We start from the raw sequence: 18664 nt of genomic DNA on the forward strand, positions 1-18664 counted from the left end.
CACGGGGTAGTACAAGAATGTTGCTGCAGAGTTTTAAGTTGCTTTCGTTGGTTGTGCTGGATTGTTTCCATCTTCACTCTCCCGATCTAAATGTAGGCTATTGTGGATTGACACTACTACTTTCTGCAATTTAACCAACTGGAATTAACATTTGACAATGACCTATCTTTTTGCTGGCCGCCACTAGGATCACCTGTTTGTATGACCAATCTCCATGATTTACATTGAGCATTTAGATCTATGCAAGCCTTTACTTTGAAGTCTTTTTTCTTTTATTAAAAATTCTGCCTAAAGAAATATTACAAAATAATGAAAATATACAACTTGATTAGCTGATTTACTCTTTTTATAATTACCTCTGCAAAGAAAGACATAGAAAATGAGTAAGGATCCAAACTAAAACAGAAAATAGGAAATGAGTAAAAGAAAAAGGAAGAGGCATATCATGGCTCATAGGATCTGTAGTCTCTGAATCCGCAAGGGCTTTGGTTGCCAACTCCTTGTAAAAGTGCAATTGGTGTATCATTTTCGACGGGATGATGCAGCAATTGTTCTTATCTGATATACCACTTCTTCAGAAGCACTGATGGTGGTGCACCTAACCTATGATCATGATATACCAATTGTTCTTATATGATACACATATAACATATTTTTCTTATCTATCTCCGATTCTGACTTGCTCAAGTGGTTTATCATATGAATCGTAACATCAAAGAAGGGAATGTTGAAAAACTTTAAGTAGGTTTCACTCAAGCAACTCCACGCAAAGTTTCCTCAATCACTAGGCAAGAACATAGAGCATGGGTCACACCTTCATGTTTCTCCCTATAATTATCACATGTCAAACTAGAAATTACGTTGTGGCAAAACAAATTTATTTTGTGGGTTGTATGGGCCGGCCCTATGTAAGGAAATTGAAAGAAGCACGGAAAAGGGTCAAACACGGTTGCTAGCATCGAGAAGAGTTGTCAACGACGATAAAGTGGGAGTTTGGACTTGGCGAATGAGCTCTTTTTGCGGAGAAACTTTAGCATGTTTCAGAAACATGCGTCCTCCCCCTCACAAGGGGGTGGACCCCACATGAATGTCCTGGGCCGGAGCCCTAGGCCTAGGTTGCTTAGGCCATCACCTAGGGCCCCCAACAAGAGAAAGGCCCCAAAATTTTGGGGCAAAAATTGATATATATATATATATATATATATATTTTTTTTTTAAATTATTTTTTTGGAGATACAGGAAAAAGAAATTAGCTTTACATTTTTCCTCTACTTTTAAAAAGTCCCAAAAAATTGAGTAATACTAGAGATAATACAATTTTAAATACATTAGTCTTATAAATATAAGTGTCACTAATCATAAGAAATAATTTAAATAGGAAAATGTTAGAAATATTATAAATTTTACTTCAAAGCCTTTACAAATTGATGTGACTTTTAACATGATTTGTAGACGTTAACAACCTATTAAATACATTTTTAAATTTCTTTTTGTGATTGGTGGAACATCTTTGTATGCCTCATGTTGTAAAATTTATAATATTTCTAAATTTATTTATTCAAATACTTGTTTATTATCTTCTTGAAGTATCACTAATCAAATTCATTGCTACATCGTTTGTAAGTTTTTTTTTTGTAGTAAAATTTGTTATAGCTTTAGCATTTTTCCAAAAAGAAAAGCATATTACAAAATATAAAGAATTGATTTTTGTTATAAAAAATTATGATATTAACCACTAGTTTTTTTTTGGAGCAAAATATTAAATACTAGTTAAATATTATTTAAGTGATAATAAAAATGCTCAACTTAAATATATCGCTTTAGGCTTCAAAATTTGTTAGGCCACCCCCACATCTTTACATGCATTCCTAAACACCCAAATTTTGTTGAGTACTCAAAGTTTTCAAAGTTGCTTCCATAAATGGTGGGAGTGTGTGTTATTTGAGGATTGTCCAACAATGCTCCTAGAATATTGGATACATAGAATAACATCAGCACTTTTGAAATAATATTTCCCGGAATTCTTACCTGGCCAAAATAGGTTGCTTCATTAAGCCTAGCATGGGTTATATATTTATGAGTTTTTCATATATACATATTTGCATATGAGTTTATTTAATTTTAAGTGAACTTTCATAGTGGGTTTGTGTGATTGTGTTTGAAATTGTAAGTTTAAAATGGATTTTTTATTATTTTGATTGGTCGAATTTATTTGTCCTAAAGTAACTGTACCACAATGATACTTTTAGTCTACAATGTATGTCTTAGCTCAATATTTTAATGTAAACTAATAATTTATTATTATTATTATTATTATTATTAGCAATTCATAATATTGCATTGATTTTTGAAACTTTATAATGAAAGTTGTGATATTAAAAAAACATTTGTGACTAACAAGAAAAGCTATTGCAATTATATGTTGTAACCGTCACAAATACTAATATTTTTGAGGGAATTTTTCCCTCCTTATTATTTGTGAAGGAAAATTAAAAATCTCATGCAAAAAGTGTATTATTTGTGACGGTTAAAAAAGTGCTGTCATTAATACTAAATTAATTGCAAGGGTCAAGATTGACCTTCACAAATTTAAAATGTCAAAAAAGAACAAAGTTGTTTGAATCCTTGGATTCCAACTACCAATAGAAAAATGATATTTTTCTTTGTTATGTGTAATGCACTTGACTTACTTAACTCAACCAACCAACTGAGTCATGTGCATTACACATGATGTGACACGTGTCATTTTTCCGCCAAACATTTTCCATGATTTCTCTCTCTCTCTCTCTCCACCATAGATTAAACTAAATGGAATTGTGACCATAGGATCAATCTTAACATTACTAATATAAATATTATTCAATGTTATGGTGTGCTACTATTCACTTCTCAACTCCTACAACTTTTATAAGGCCTATTTGGACCGCAATCACTCCATAGTTCACCATTGACTTTATATTGACTAATTCTTATAAACTTAAATTTATAAAGTGATTAAATTATTAATTAATATTAGTAATTAGCCATGTGGCATTATGGCTACCAGAGATTCAAGAAAGGATATTTCATGGAAGTACTCATATGACCATATCTAGCTGATCCAAAAATTAAGGTGACTTGATTTGCAATTTTTGTGGCAAAAATTGTAGTATGGGTTTATATAAATGTTATAAGAAATATTTAAAATGTTTTATTTCAATTTATATGATTATTTGATCACTTAAATATTGTATTGCCCATTAATAATTATATTCTAGTTTATCAAATTATTTTTTATAAAAAATAATATGCACTTCACTTCAATTGGATACATGCTTGTGCTTTGCAACTAAGCTCTAAAAAGCCTTTGTGCTTAAGTGTGCTCAGCGTTTTTTCCAACAATAAATACCATATCTAAGCAGTGTCAGCTCCCGACTCTAGAAGATCAATTTCGCTAATAGTTTGAGCCTTTCATTTTTGTAAATCAATCTCGCATCTGGTAGATTTTTCAACATTAATCACCTACTCTCCTACACAATCACACATCAATCTCTCTCTCTCTCTCTCTGAGTAGCAAAATTAAAATTGAAAATTAAATTTCAATTTTCCTTAACAACGCATCGCATTACCCAACGTAAAGTAAACCTACTTAAAAATAATAATAATTTCACTTTTTGTTAGATTTTATACTTAGTCATAATATTTGATTCTTTATATGAAATTAATCTTAGTTTGATTATTAATTCATCAAGTTACGTGTTTAGTTCATTATTGCATGAACATGTTGAAGCTATTGGGTGATTCTATTATTAAGGGAAGTTGAATAATAAACTTAATAAGTTAGACTTCATTGTTTGATGCTTTAAAATTTATTTTATTTGGGTCATATTATTATTTTATATTGTAGATGATATTTATTTTTTGGAAATATTTTATAATTATAAATGTCTACTAAAAACTATTAGTCTGATTAGGAAAACTTAAAAGGGAGAGAAGATTAGAACAATTAATTAAATCTCAAATATCATCTCTTGATAAATTTGTTACTAACAATGTTACAAAAAATTTAGATGAACATCCCTCAAATGACTAAGAGAATTATCAAAATGAATTAGATGATAATGACACCAATAAAAATTATCACCATGATGTTCATATATATAATATAATAGTAATTTTTAAAATTAAAATTGATAAAATACTATATAGGATTAAGCATGTCAATAAATTAATTATTATCAGTTGTAAGCTGGTGCCCACAAGGGGTATGTTAGTCAAAGTGATAGATTAATCTATATCTATATCTATATTCTATATATATATAAAAGCAGAAGCTGAGAGAAAATGAGTTCCTAGAATTAAGGAGATAATGACAAATAGGAAAAGTCCCTACCTAAAATTAATAACTTTAAAAAGCGATACATTATATTGTTTTCAAAACTTTAACACTGTTTGGCTGTAATTGTTTATATTTAAAAAAAAAAACTGTTAAAAGGAAAAAAAAAAACGTAGAAATTTAAAAATATCTACCGATCTCTATGAAATTAAAAAAAAACGTAGAAATTAAAAAATCTTGCTAATATTGCGATACAGAGAAAGGGAAAAAGGAAAAAACCCTACCCTCTTCACATCAGTCTTCTTAATATTTTTTCTCTCTAAAAAAACCCTACCCATACTGCGATAGAGGCGATCTCTTCACATCAAACTCTGCTAGGAGAAAAATAAAAATAAAATAAAAAAACTTGCGCCACACTGGAGATTCGATTGGCCGACCATCGCTGTCCTCTTTTGAGTTTTCCAGGTACGTTCTTCTCTCTCTTCCTCTCCCTCTCCTTCTCTCTATGAGTTTTTGTTGTTTGATTCGGTTTTGAAACTTCTCTGTGATTTCGGGATAAATTCCCCCTGTTTCCGTCAATTTACGGAATATTCTAGATTTGTTTTGAGAGTTTAGAGAAATTTGGTTGGATTGATTTGTATTTAGGTATTTGGGTTTCATTAGGTTTTGATTTGATTTACTTTCTCAGAATACTAAAAACTTTTGGGAGTATTTGGATTCAACTAATTTTGTGTTTGATTTTGGTTTAGTTTTAGCGTATTTACAATTGGGTTTGGATAATCAAGGTTTAGATGCCAAAAGTCCGAGAACGGTAGAGAGAGGTTTAATGCGCCATGGATTGAGAAAGGTGCACCACCACAAGTTCTGTCATCACCGTAAGCCTCCATCCACCACAAATTAAGGGTTTTTGGTTTTTATTTGGAGAATCAATAGGAAAAGAAAATCCAAAATCACAAATTCTCCCACTCGATTAGACACACACGGATAAACCCTTTCCTCCATCAAATTCCTTACGCATATTAATTCCTTATTAATTGTTGTTGCTCTCTATCAATTGGTAAGCCCTATATCTTCTCTAAATTTCATTGACTTCTTATGCATTTCATGCATCAAAGTAAAGTATTTCCATGCTCATGCATAATGATTAATTTAGCATTAGTCGAAACTTGGGTTAGTAGATTTTCATATGAATGTTTGGATTGTGAAAGGGAAGTTAGTCCTACCCATTGCATTCAGGTGTAAATATTTGACAGAATCAAAATATGCTGCTGTTCTTGACAGTAGCAGGTTTAATTATGCACTTGAAGTGTTCGATAAAATGCCCAGAAGATGCAACGTTGGTTTTTATTAGGATGCTTTGGTCTCATACTAAGGTCTCTACTTTTTTGTTTTGAGAATTTTTCCAGAGTGAAATTTTGAGTAGAAACGAACAAATAAATGGCAAATAGTTTGTTTAAAAAATGTGTTACTGCATATTAAGGGATTATTTACTTAATATGGTTGTGTGATTATTTACTTAATGATAGTTTGTTTTGTGTGTGTCTATCTTTCATCTTTCTCTTCTGTCAGTTTAAAAAACCTTCTTACCCTTTCATTTTTTGTTGAGTTTTTCCTGTTAAGTACTAATAATTCATAAATATGCCAAATTTTCGAGGACCTCATTTACATTGTTGCTTCTCAGTAATTTTGTATTTTCAATGACTTTTTTTCCCTCACGTGCTAATGTAGATCTATCATCTCTGCTCTGGCTTATAAGACAGTTGGTAGCTATTCAAGAAGAGCTACTTGATTAAATATAAAGGTCAGGCCAACCTAATTTTCCTTTGTTGCTTTTATTTAAATTTGTATCTCTTTATCATTTGTTAATGTTTGATTTAAAAAAACTTTAAACAAAAACAGTTTAAAAAAAGATGGGTTTTAGTATTTTTCTTTGAATTCTTTGGTCTCAAAATATCATAATTACTTTTTATTTTTATTTTTTAATAGCACTGGGAGTATCAGCCTATTGAAAATAGATGTGTTTAGGAAAGGCCTAGGAGAAGATAGAACTATGAGAAATTTAGAAAATACAACTACTGATTGGATAATCAAGTTTCAATTAAGAATAATATCATCAAAAAAAAATTGTGTAAAGTGTGTGCTCAATTCTTGATATATTCTTTTTGTTAACATTTAGAGTTATGTTTGGGTGTGCTTTTGTTTTAAATGCTTAGCAGAGATTGATGGGGTAGATGACAATGGCAAGGCCAACATTAGATTTTTTGATCACGGTCTAACCTTTTAGCCCACTTTCTACAAATTTATTGTTTGGATCTTTAACGTTTGAACCCAATAAACCAAATTAGGATCGCTACAAATTGAGTCTTTACAATTGGCGCCGTCTGTGGGGAGGCTTGTGCGTTAGCACAGGCGGTCGTAGGATCAAGTCTCTGTCAAACAAGGGTCTACGAAAGCCCTTTCATCATTTCCAGCAGCATGCTGTTGTTGCCCTAATATAAAGTTCCATTAGGGACTACACTTCGCAGTGTCAGTGGCACGGGCAGTTCTAGGGGCTTCCAACATCAAGTCAACGCCTCACACCTTGGTCCAGGGGCTAATCTCAAAACTTAAAGAAAATTTAAGTTTTGGATAGAACTAAGGTATTGTATGGTTTTCAGACTCAAACCTATGGGGAAACCAACTACTTAAAGAAAATCTAATTTTTGGACAGAACCAAGGTATTGTATGGTCCTCAGACTCAAACCTATGGGAAAACCAACTACTTAAAGAAAATCTAAGTTTTGGACAGAATCAAGGTATTGTATGGTCCTCGGACTCAAACCTATGGGGAAACCAACTACTTAAAGAAAATCTAAGTTTTGGACAGAACCAAGGTATTGTATGGTCCTCGAATTCAAACCTATGGAGAAACCAACTACTTAAAGAAAATCTAAGTTTTGGACAGAACCAAGGTATTGTATGGTCCTCAGACTCAATCCTATGGGGAAACCAACTACTTAAAGAAAATCTAAGTTTTGGACAAAACCAAGGTATTGTATGGTCCTCAGACTCAAACCTATGGGGAAACCAACTACTTAAAGAAAATCTAAGTTTTGGACAGAACCAAGGTATTATATGATCTTCGGACTCAAACCTATGAGGAAACTAACTACTTAAAAAAAATATAAGTTTTGGACAGAACCAAGGTTTTGCGTGGTCCTCGGACTCAAACCTATGAGGAAACTAATTACCTAAAGAAAATCTAAGTTTTGGACAGAACCAAGGTCTTGCATGGTCCTCAGACTCAAGCCTAAGGGAAACTAGCAACTTCAAGAGGGGCCTGAGTCTTAGGCATAACGAAGATGTTGCATGGTCCTTGGACTCAGACCTATGGGGAGATTAGTCATTAGAAAATGGCTCAAGTCCTAAACAGAATAGAAACCCCACACTATCCTCAGATCCCTAGCTCTAAGGAAACTAATGCAAACAAGTGTTTAAACCTGGTATAGTCATACCTCGGTCCTCGGACCGGATGCCAAAAAAGGTTAAGGTTATGAATGTTGTCAGGAACATGACAAAGCACTCTAGTACTCAGTGACCTTCTCAGATAGTTCATTTTGGATTACCCATTCTCGGATGATCACCTCATATGCAATACAGAGTATTCAGCTATTATCTCGGTTAGTCTTATATATTTAACCTACTTCAGGCCGGCGTTATTGTGCCTGTTAGTTTAAATAAGTTCAAAGTGATAGCTTTTTGTTAACAAGGATTTCGGCCCTAAGTATTGTTCCCAAAAAAAAAAATATATATATCAGCACATTCATTCACAAAATAACTATTGCAGAAAAGAAAGAATACATAAAATGGGATAACGTCATCTTTTATTAGACAAAGAAATAGTACAGCGTACAATAAGGGGCTTAAGTAAGCCTATACCGAAAGCTAACTACAGAAGCAAAAAGAAAAGCAAAAAAAAAAGATACAGGGGAACGTTAAATCCTTCAAATTCTGCTCTAGCAGAAACTAAGCATGTCAGGATGGCCCCAGTGATGGAAGAGAAGAAGAAAAGGAGGCAAAAAGTGGCACCAGTGAAGGAAGAGAGGAAGAAGCAGGGATGTCAAATCCCCGTACCAGCTCTGACTCCCATCAAGCAAGTGTCATATTAGCAGCACTTGAGAGAGAACGGATGGTACCGACAATGAGAAACCTTAGTTCTATCGCACCAAAGATCTGATGGGACCTCCACCTACTTCGAATTTTGGTTGAAGGAAGAAGGGGCTTCTTTCTCGCCTTATGAAGGGGAAGAAATGTCTTGAGTCTTTGTCTCCCTTGCCCTGACCGGGCCATCTTGAGTCTCGGGGAAGCCCAGTGCATCTGGAGAAGGTGTGGTCCTTTCACCCCCATCCTGGCCTTGACCATGTCACCCCCGAAGGTTCAGTCACACTGGTAATGGGGACTATGGGCACAACTGGAAGGTTAGGGATTTGAAAGGCTTAAAGAGTATACAAATATAGAAAATGACCCCCCACCGTGCTTCTTATATGGGGGGCGAGCCTGGTGGCATTTAATCTGTACAAATTTCCAAGAAAAGCTACAAACGAGATAAGTTCCACTCAACTCCCAACGCCATCTTCAACCGTTGGATTTGCATCACCTCGTAAAGGGAACTTATTAAAGACGCGCCTTGTGCACCGAAACGATAGGAACGCGGTGTGAGTAAAACTAAAGGAATGTCTCATAACCAGAAGCATGTCCCAGGCAAATGAAGAGGTACCGACATTAATGAAGGACAAGGTTGGGCAAGCCGTGACATAGGCCCGACATCACCAAAACCCTTCTCTCCGACCTAGAGGTCGAAGAGCAGGATTTTGAGGGGCTATTGTGGGGCCAGAGAATTTGTGACTCCGGCCCACTTTACATTAGGGCCCAAGGCCCGAGCCAAGGAGAGACATTATCGAGGACATGCAATGAAAGTCCATTTGGTCTAGAGATAAAACCGAGGATGATGCTGTCCTCAGCATCCCAAAGCGCTCCTAGAAAAAAGGGCGAGTATGGTATAGGAGCGGTGCATGGAAAAGTTAAACACCTCCGCATTAATGTGAAAAGAACCCCTGAATAGTGTGGCAATAAAGGACAAGGGAAAGGCTACCATTACTGCAATTAAGTACTCTGCGCCTGACAGAGTAATACTTTTCAGCTTTTACAACCACTCCCAACCACTTTGGGTATGGGCTGATAGGACAAGTATCAACCCTAGAAAATTGAACCTACATGTGGACGTTGGAGGGAGGGTAAAAGTTAGTATAAAAAGAAAAGAGAAGCAATTTAGAAGGGGAGGAGGCCAAGAACTAGAGCCTCCCAGGCCGTGCCAAGGAGAAAATCTTCTTGGGCAAGCAAGGTATACCCTTGTACGATTACCATAAACAACCTGACTAACCACTGTCCGGTGATCACGGCCTAACCTTTCAATCCACTCTCTACAAATTTATTGTTTGGGCCATTAAAGTTCGAACCCAATAAACCAAATTGGGATCGCTACAAATTGAGTCCTTGCATATATATATATATATATATATATATTACACAGAGAGAGAGAGAGAGAGAAAGCGGGAGAGAGAGTATTCTCATTTTTTTTATTATAGAAAATTATGGATTAAATGGGAGAAATAATATCAAATTTATACAAAATAAGATGGGAGAATGATGGAGTTTTACATACTTATACACTTAGATTAGGTTAGAGTAGAATTTTTATCTTGTATAATAAAAAAAAGGGAGAATGAGAGTTAAAATATAAGAAAGAATAAAGGATGAAAGAAGTGTAATGATAAATTATAGAGTAATGAGGAAATAAAGAAGTAAAGATGGAGAAAAAAGGTTGGAAGAAGCGTAACACTAGTTATGGACTAACAGGGAGAAGAATAGATTTTTTTTTTTTTTTTTTTTTTTGAGAATAGAGAGAAGAAAAGTTTAAAAAGAGAATTAAGAAATTGAAAAATAGGAAATTTATTTTTGGTATAAGTACAAATTATTCACTTGAGGTTAAGCTTAAATTCACTTTCTCAACCCATGATTTATAAAAACATAAAATAAAGAAAACTATATAAAAAAGTAGTATGAGTAAAAAGGCAAAAAGCATCTTTTAGTCCCTACATTTTCTGGTGATTCCCATTTTAGTCCGTACATTTTATTTTTACCGTTTTTAGTCCCTATCCTGAAAAACGCTTCTCGTTTTGGTCCCTGCTGTTATATCAAAAACGGAGAAAGCTGACGTGACAAACAGTAGGAAGAAATAATACTAAATTAATATCCACGTGGCCTAAATTAATAATAAAAAAATGCTACTTCAACATCTAAATTAAAAAAAAAAATTATTAATTTTAACTAAATAAAAAAATTAAAAACTAAAAATCATATGAATTGAGATCTAAGTGTGTCTTGAACAAGGACACAAACTCAGATCCAAGATGACAAATCCAGAAATTAAAAAAAAAAAATTATTATTTGTCAGGGAGCTTTTGGGAACATGTGCCATGTCCCGTGTCCCCGGCTGTAGTACTCATCGTGCTGGTTAGGGAGCTTTCAGGAACATGTGCCATGGTGGTCGTATATTTGCTCCTACCAAGATCTGGTGCCTTTGGCATAGGAGGGTAAATGTGAACTAGAAACGATACGCCATCATTTCGGCCATTGCTACTTTTGTGATCCCATCTCTTGTTCATGCTCGCGGTCACAAAATCAAATCGGTTCCCGAGTTCCCACTCGTTATCAGTGACTTGGCTAAGAGCTTGGAGAAGACCTCTGCGACTCTCAAGGCTTTGAAGCAGATCGAAGCTGCTCCTGAGGTCGATAAGGCAAAGGAGAGCCATTCGATCCGTCCTGGGAAAGGTAAGATGAGGAATCGCTGCTACATTAATAGGAAGGGTCCTCTTCTTGTGTATGGTTCCAAACTTCTTGTGTATGGTTCCGAAGGCGTGAAGCTCATGAAGGCGTTCAGGAACATTCCTGGGATGATATCGTGAATGTGGAGAGGTTGAATCTTTTGAAGCTGGCTCCTGGTGGCCACCTTGGGAGGTTTGTGATTTGGACCAAGTGGGCTTTCGAGAAGCTCGATTCGATCTATAGGTCGTTCGATAAGGCCTCTAAGAAGAAGAAGGGGTATGTTCTGCCTAGGGCCAAGATGGTGAATGCTGATTTACTGGTTTTTTTTTTTTTTTTTTTTTAATTTCTGTGTTTGTGTTCTTGGATCTGAGTTTGTGTTCTTGTTGCTCTTGATCAAGACACACTTAGATCTCAATTCATATAATTTTTAGTTTTTAATTTTTTTAATTTAGTTAAAATTAATTTTTTTTAATTTAGATGCTGATGTGGCATTTTTTAATGCCAAAAAAAAAATTTTATTATTAATTTAGACACACGGACTTAATTTAGTATTATTTATTCTTACCATTTGTCATGTCAGCTTTCTCCATTTCTGATGTAATGGTAGAGACCAAAATGGGAAGTGTCTTTTAAGAAGGGACTAAAAGCTGTAAAAATAAAATGTAAGTACTAAAATGGGAATCGCTTGAAAATTTAGGGACTAAGGCTATGTTTGGTTCTTGTAAAAGCATTTTCGGAAAATATTTCATTTTCTGGAAATGCTATTTTCCAAAAAGGAAAATGTTTTCATGTGTTTGGCTGCCACAAAATTCGTTTTACGGAAAATCAATTCCGGTGTTTGGTTCATTCAAACATTTTTACAGAAAATGCTTTACATACCCAATTTTCCATACACTTCCTCAACTGTAAACATGCGGATAATGAATCAATTCCACACTCATTCACAAAAGAAACAAAAGCCAGTAAAAAAATTCATCAAATCTGGTCAAATTGAGATCGCGCGGTGGAGGAGAAGATGAGATCGCACGGTGAAGGTGAGATCGAGCGACGAGATCAGAGGCGAGATCGAGCGACGAAATCGAGCGGCGTGATCAACGAGCGGTGCAATCGACGATCGGCATAGTGCGATTGTCCGACTAGAGCTCGATCTGTGGTTGCCGGCAAAGTCTCTTCTTCCTCTCTCTCTCTCTGATCTGGGCTCTCTCTTCTCTCTCTATATCTTTTTCCGGAAATGATTTGAAGTGAAAATGAGAGTGTAAAATCATTTCCGAGTCAAAGGAGTAAATTTTGATCAACAGGGAATGATTTTCCGGAAAATTTCATTTTTCGTTGCTGCCAAACACGCGGGTTTCGGGGAAAATGATTTCCTGAAATCATTTTCCCCCAAAACAAATGCACCTTAAAAGGTTCTTTTCGCCTAGTAAAAATTGTGAAACCTTGGCTCAAGAACTTTACTTCTACTCTACTTTGCTTCACTTCCTCTCTTAGTTTTTAAATTTGATTTCACATTGTGCATGCGACTGTTACCATGTTATGTGGACTTGCATATGACCATTTAGTCTAGGACTCATTTGCAAGTATTTTTAAAATTATGATGATAATTGCAGGTTTAAATAGTTTGGGGTGCAAAGTATAAAAATCCCATGATTTAGGGTGGATTTGTTTGACTTACCCTTTTATTTTATTCACGTGAGGTGAGGCCACAAGAACAATTGACTAAGAGGGGACAAAAAGAGTGCACAAGGATAGGATTGAGCAATGGACCCGGCCCACCTGAAAACCCGACCGACTCGACAGGTTTTAGGCAAGTCTGAGAATATTCGGGTTGGGTTTCGGGTCTTATTTTCGGGTTCGGGTTGGTATCAGGTTGGCATCGGGTCATTTATATATTCTAGTCTAAACCTGATTTTTTTTAAAGAAAAAAACCCTACTCCAACAAAGGTCTCTCTTCGCCTCCCTCAGCTACCTCCCAAGTCTTAATCTCACAAAACATCACAACCCACCATCAGTGTCGACCTCAGACAACTCACCATAGCAATCATCCACATACTGTAGAGACAACTTTGCTCAGTCCTAACCATAGAGACAACTTTGCAAAGATGATACGGAATTGCGATCTTCATTTCAAACAAACCAAAACCCACGAAATAAAACCCATTCAAATCTCCACTGAAGCACCTTCAACCCATTTAGATAAAACCCATTCAGATCTCCACCGAAACGGAACTGTGATCTTCATTTCAAACAAACCAAAACCCACGAAATAAAACCCATTCAGATCTCCACCGAAGCACCTTCCTTTGATTGCCGCTATCTAGATCATGCTGGAAAGCTTCCTTGACCACCACCGGCATCATAGCTCCCCACCAAGAAGCCCTCCTCCTTACTTTCTTTTTCTGTGCGAGATGGGTAAGAGAGAAGGTAGAGAGAGCCGACAAACCTTAGAGGATGAGTGGATCGGTGGGCTCAATGGATCTGGTTTGTAGAAACTGGGAAGTGAGGAATTTAATGAGTCGGAAGTTTGTGAGAGAAAAAAAAAAAGAAAAAGAAAAAAGAAAGAGATGGGTTCACTTAGCAAGACCCAACCTGAGACCCGACCTGATACTCGAAAAACCGGCCCATTTATAGACCCGATTTTTCAGGTCGGATCCCGATTTCTATTGGGTCGGGTTTCGGGTCATAATAAACCCGACCCGACCCGACCCAATATCAGTCCTACACAAGGAGACTAGAGAGTTGAGAGGAACCATCCTGACTTTGTCTTAGCAGGCACCGAGAAACTTCCGTTTTTCTTTGTGGAAAAAAAACCTTGTGATTTACAAGTGGCTTTGTTGTCTTAAATAATTAAAACAAAATTTATGTGAACCACTTTTAAGTCTCCTAATGAGATAATCTTACATTCAACTTGTAATTCAACAAGTAATTTACAAGGCGGCTCTGCTGTGTACTGTTGCAGAGGAAGACCAAGATGCATTTCTGCCTCGATTGCATTCAGTATAACTGAAACAGTGAAACACATTCTTGAAATCCAGCCTTCTTCTTCTGCTGCAGTTAATTTTCTGCTCTTACTAAAAATTTCACACTCTGATCATGTTACATGACATGGAAACTCTTTGATCTTTGTGGGAGACTGAGACCAAGGGTAAAGGTAAAAGAAGAAATTAAGAAGAGCAAGTGATCATCCAAGTGAGTATTCCACTTCTGTTACATGATACTACTACATGTCTATATCACCGTTGTCTCTCTCTCTCTCTCTCTCTGTCTCTCTCATATATATATAATACTACTCAGCCAAACCTCTGCTTCATATTAGTACTTACAGTAGGAATTGACAACAAACACGGTTACTAATGGTTTATTAGTGATTCGACGAATCCATTGTTCCAACACAATTAAAGTTTAGAGGTCTGAGCTCAGCTGAAGCAAAGCATGCGTTTTTTCTGAAGATAGCTGAAACTTCCACCTATGATACCGACAAGCACGTAACTTTCACTCTGTTTGTAATTGACCATTTCCTAACTCCAGAACGTAGCAATATGAACTCGTTAATTCTGCTTTAGTTGGCTCATGAGTATAGATGAGACCAACAAAGTCTACTTTTACACCATTCTCTTGAACTGTAATCCTTCTTTTAATGTCAGGACTGTTTCTCTATTATAAATGTTCCATTACCATCATCAAACAGAGGAGACTATCCAGTAATAATAACAACAAAACTCATGAGACAATCACTAACGAAAAAAACTTGTTATGTGCTCTATTGTATTTCCTAATTTCCTTGCATCATTTTTAAGGTTCTGTTTTGGTAAATAGACAAGGTTGGGATAAATTGTTGAGTTTGTTAGGTTAGGTTGGTCTTGAAGTTTGAATAAGTCTTATTTACTTGCAGTAGATTGGATGGGTTTCTTTATGATATGTTTATCTTACAAAGCCATACCATAAATTTATATGGCCAGTTGAGATTTGAAGCTCAATTGGCACTTCCTCAAATTTCCAACGAAGACATCAAAGGTTCAAATCCTCCCTCCCCCAGTTATCAAATTATCAAAAAAGCAAAAAATTGATAAGGACTGGTGTTGAAAAAAAAAAGGCTGAATTATTTTTTATTAATGAGTGAACTTTGACTTAGAGGCTGTTTCCCTCGAAGAAAACCATTTTTTCTAATGCTGTAATTTGTCCATGAGATGCCACACATAACAATTGGCATCAGAGCCAACTTATGGACAATTCATGCATTGAGTGGCTGAAGCTAAGTTTGGTATTTTTAGTTTCTGGCAACAATGCATGTTTAAGAAGATGTGAGATATTTTCTATACAACCAAAATGAAGATTCACAAAACCAAATTGAATCAAAATGTCCCAATGGCTAAGTTCATCTTAATCAACTTGCAAGTAGTCAAGATTGTAATCATACTGAAGATTTACACAATCTAAACAAATCAACAATGTGTAAACAATGGTTATATCCCATTGAGCTTGTATTTTTCTAGTGGATAGCCAAGTTCTTATCTTCAAGCCAATTTCTAAATGCAATAATAATAGGTGGAATTCACAAAAGAAACCTTAGGGTTGTTTGGGCAAGAATTTCCAATTGCTTGATTGTCCTACTGTCAGTTACTTTTTCTTTACCATGTTAAAGCTAAAAAATATCAGTTGTTGACTTAAAGCACATGCATTTTTTACTTGTTAGCAGCTTGATCTACAAAAAGGCAAGGGGACTTATGGAACTGTTCCCTCCAAAGTTTAGAAATTTTTGGAAGTACTGGGAGCTGCGAGTTCTGGTTTTGCTAAGCCTCATGTTACCAAAAGTAGTCATTATTTTTGGCAACCGCAGAAAGTATACAAGCAAAACACGGATCAGAATTGTCCTGTGGTGTGCCTATTTGATGGCTGACTGGGTAGCAGCTGTTGCGCTAAGTGCAATTTCAAACCACCTTGGGGACACTACAGAAAGTATTAGAAAAGATGGATCTCTAATTGATGACATTCGGCTTACTATATTTTGTTCACCATTTCTTCTGTTACATATGGGTGGCCCTGATACCATTACAGTGTATTCCATGGAAGATAACGAGCTTTGGTTAAGGCACTTTCTTGAATTAAGTGTTCAAACAGGGGTGGCATTTTACATTTTTTTTACAGCCTGGATGGGTTCTCGGCTATCCATTCTGTTTATTCTGATATTTTGTGCAGGAACTATCCAATATAGGGAAAGGACCTGAGTCCTCAGATCAGCAAGCAATGGGCGATTCAGAGAATCCATGCTCACTCCTGATACTGGTCCCAATTATTCCAAATTCATGCGGGAATATACTTTAACGCAGTTTGAGGGATTCCATGTTTTAGCGGATGAGGTGATTGAGGCTCAGGTGGTTAATCTCTCTTCTGTTGAGAATGACTCCATTCGTGATGCAACTGAGTTGGTTACTGCCTATGACTTAATCTACATTTTCAAATGCCTTTTTGTTGATCTTATCCTCGGCTTTGACGATAGGGACAACAGCCGATCTTTGTTCAAAGAAATTTCTTGGAATAAAGCTTTTAAAGTAATAGAGATGGAACTTGGTTTCATGTACGACATGCTCTACACTAAGGCAACGGTAATACATTCACCCAAATAGCGTTGGCACTCTTCTCAGTCATCCATCAACTTAAGTTCTCAAATATTGATGTAGTCTTAACTTTCCTTTTGCTGTCTACTGCTATACTACTAGAGGTATATGCATTTCTCTTATTGCTCTCCTTAGACTGGACCAATCTTAGGTTGAGTAAACATGTAACCAGTTCCATCCATCGAGCCATTACTTGTTTACAGCCATCTAAACAACCTAGGTGGTCAAATTCCATGTCAAATTCAATCTATTGAGCTTCTCCCTCAAAGACAAACACAATCTTTAATGGAATCCAAAAACGCCTTTGTATAAACAAATTCCTAGAAAAGCATCAGTACACAACCTGTGAGAAAGTCCCCGTGGAATTGAAAAAATTGATATCCGACCATCTCAAAAAGAAATTTGAACGTCTCAAAGAAAATTCAAATGTTGCAAATGATATCAGAACCTTGTGTTCCTGCAGAAGAGCCGCTGTACTTGAAAAGTATAGGGGTCTACAGGTAGAGTTTGATCAAAGCATTCTTATCTGGCACATTGATACAGATCTCTGCTACTACTCAGATTGGAGAGACCAAGATGCTATTATGCCAAATGGAAAATTGAGCAAGTGGCAATCGCAATATGCGCTATATCTCTTAGTCATGTGTCCTTTCATGTTGCCAATGGGGCTAGGGATGATAAGGTTTCGAGATACTTGTGCTGACGTCACAATTTTTTGAACACAAGTCTATAGCTTCTTATAGTGATATGTCCACATTAGATAAATCACAAGCATGTGAGTTACTGTTAAATGTGAACACTGAACACTGAAGTTCCACCGAGGCACCGACTAAAGTGAAAGGAGACAGAAGCAAATCCGTGCTATTTGATGCAAGTAAGCTTGCATCGGAGTTGCAAGATATATATGTTTAGAATCAGAAATGGGAGATGATTAGCAGTGTTTGGGTGGAGATGCTTGCTTATGCAGCCTGCCATTGCAGAGGGAATTATCATGCTCAACAGCCGTGACGGGGTGGAGAACTTCTCACACATCTGTGGCTTCTAATGGCACATTTTGGTTTAACTGAGCAATTTCAAATATCACAGGGTCATGCAAGGGCCAAGCTAGTCGTGAAATAACATAGGGGGTAGCACAAGAATGTTACGGCAGAGTTTTAAGTTGCTTTTGTTGGTTGAACTAGTTCTTCATTTAAATGTAACAGATTGTGGATTGACTGACCCTATGTCTGGTTTGTCTTTAGAAATTACTACTCTGTAATATCAAGAACAATCCTCAAGATCTTTTCACTTTGATATAATTAGAAATTGAAAATAAAGATTTCAAGAACAATAGTTGATTTAAAAAAAAAAAAATTAAAATCTTAATGACAATATTATAAGAATGAAGAGTATTTTTTAAAACAGACCAAAGATGTAACAGATTAATTTGGGAAGGTCAAGAGAGAGATTTCAAGCATATAAATAATTCAACTATTCATCATGAAAAGGTTTTAAAAAATGTTGCGGCAATCATTGGACTTCTTAGGTGTCACCACAATGGAAGTAAGATTGAATTCTTTAAGAATAAACCTGTCAATGCATTCTTCAAATTGCTGCGGTGAGTACCTAGTTAAAGTCCCCTATCACAAAACTGTTGCATTAGCCTCCTTGGATCAAGGTTGCTTCATGCTTTAGCCTCTCCCAAAACTGTTTTCTTTCCCCTGGAGCAGGGTGGCCATAAACAAAAGGCATAAACTTTTTTATCCTGCTGTGAGCTTAAATTTCATATGTATGATGTTTTTAGGCCGAAATGATCCCTCAAGTTTACCTCTTACTTTTGGTCCTTAAAATTTCAAATGAACGCTATTACTAACACTTTTGGTCCTTAATTTTC

General features: G+C 35.9%; 1 long non-coding RNA gene and 1 pseudogene across 1 annotated transcript; one reads left to right on the forward strand and one right to left on the reverse strand.

Moving 5' to 3' along the window:
- Window positions 1–6040: 6040 nt before the first annotated feature.
- On the reverse strand, window positions 6041–6569 carry LOC115988687. The gene is made up of 2 exons (XR_004091621.1): window positions 6486–6569; window positions 6041–6127 (listed from the first exon to the last, which is right to left on the reverse strand). It is a non-coding gene; the product is annotated as an uncharacterized LOC115988687 (long non-coding RNA).
- Window positions 6570–10872: 4303 nt separating this feature from the next.
- On the forward strand, window positions 10873–17394 carry LOC115989358 (annotated as a pseudogene).
- Window positions 17395–18664: the final 1270 nt, after the last annotated feature.

Source organism: Quercus lobata, chromosome 5, assembly GCF_001633185.2.
Source record: "Quercus lobata isolate SW786 chromosome 5, ValleyOak3.0 Primary Assembly, whole genome shotgun sequence".
NCBI classification, from domain to species: Eukaryota; Viridiplantae; Streptophyta; class Magnoliopsida; order Fagales; family Fagaceae; genus Quercus; species Quercus lobata.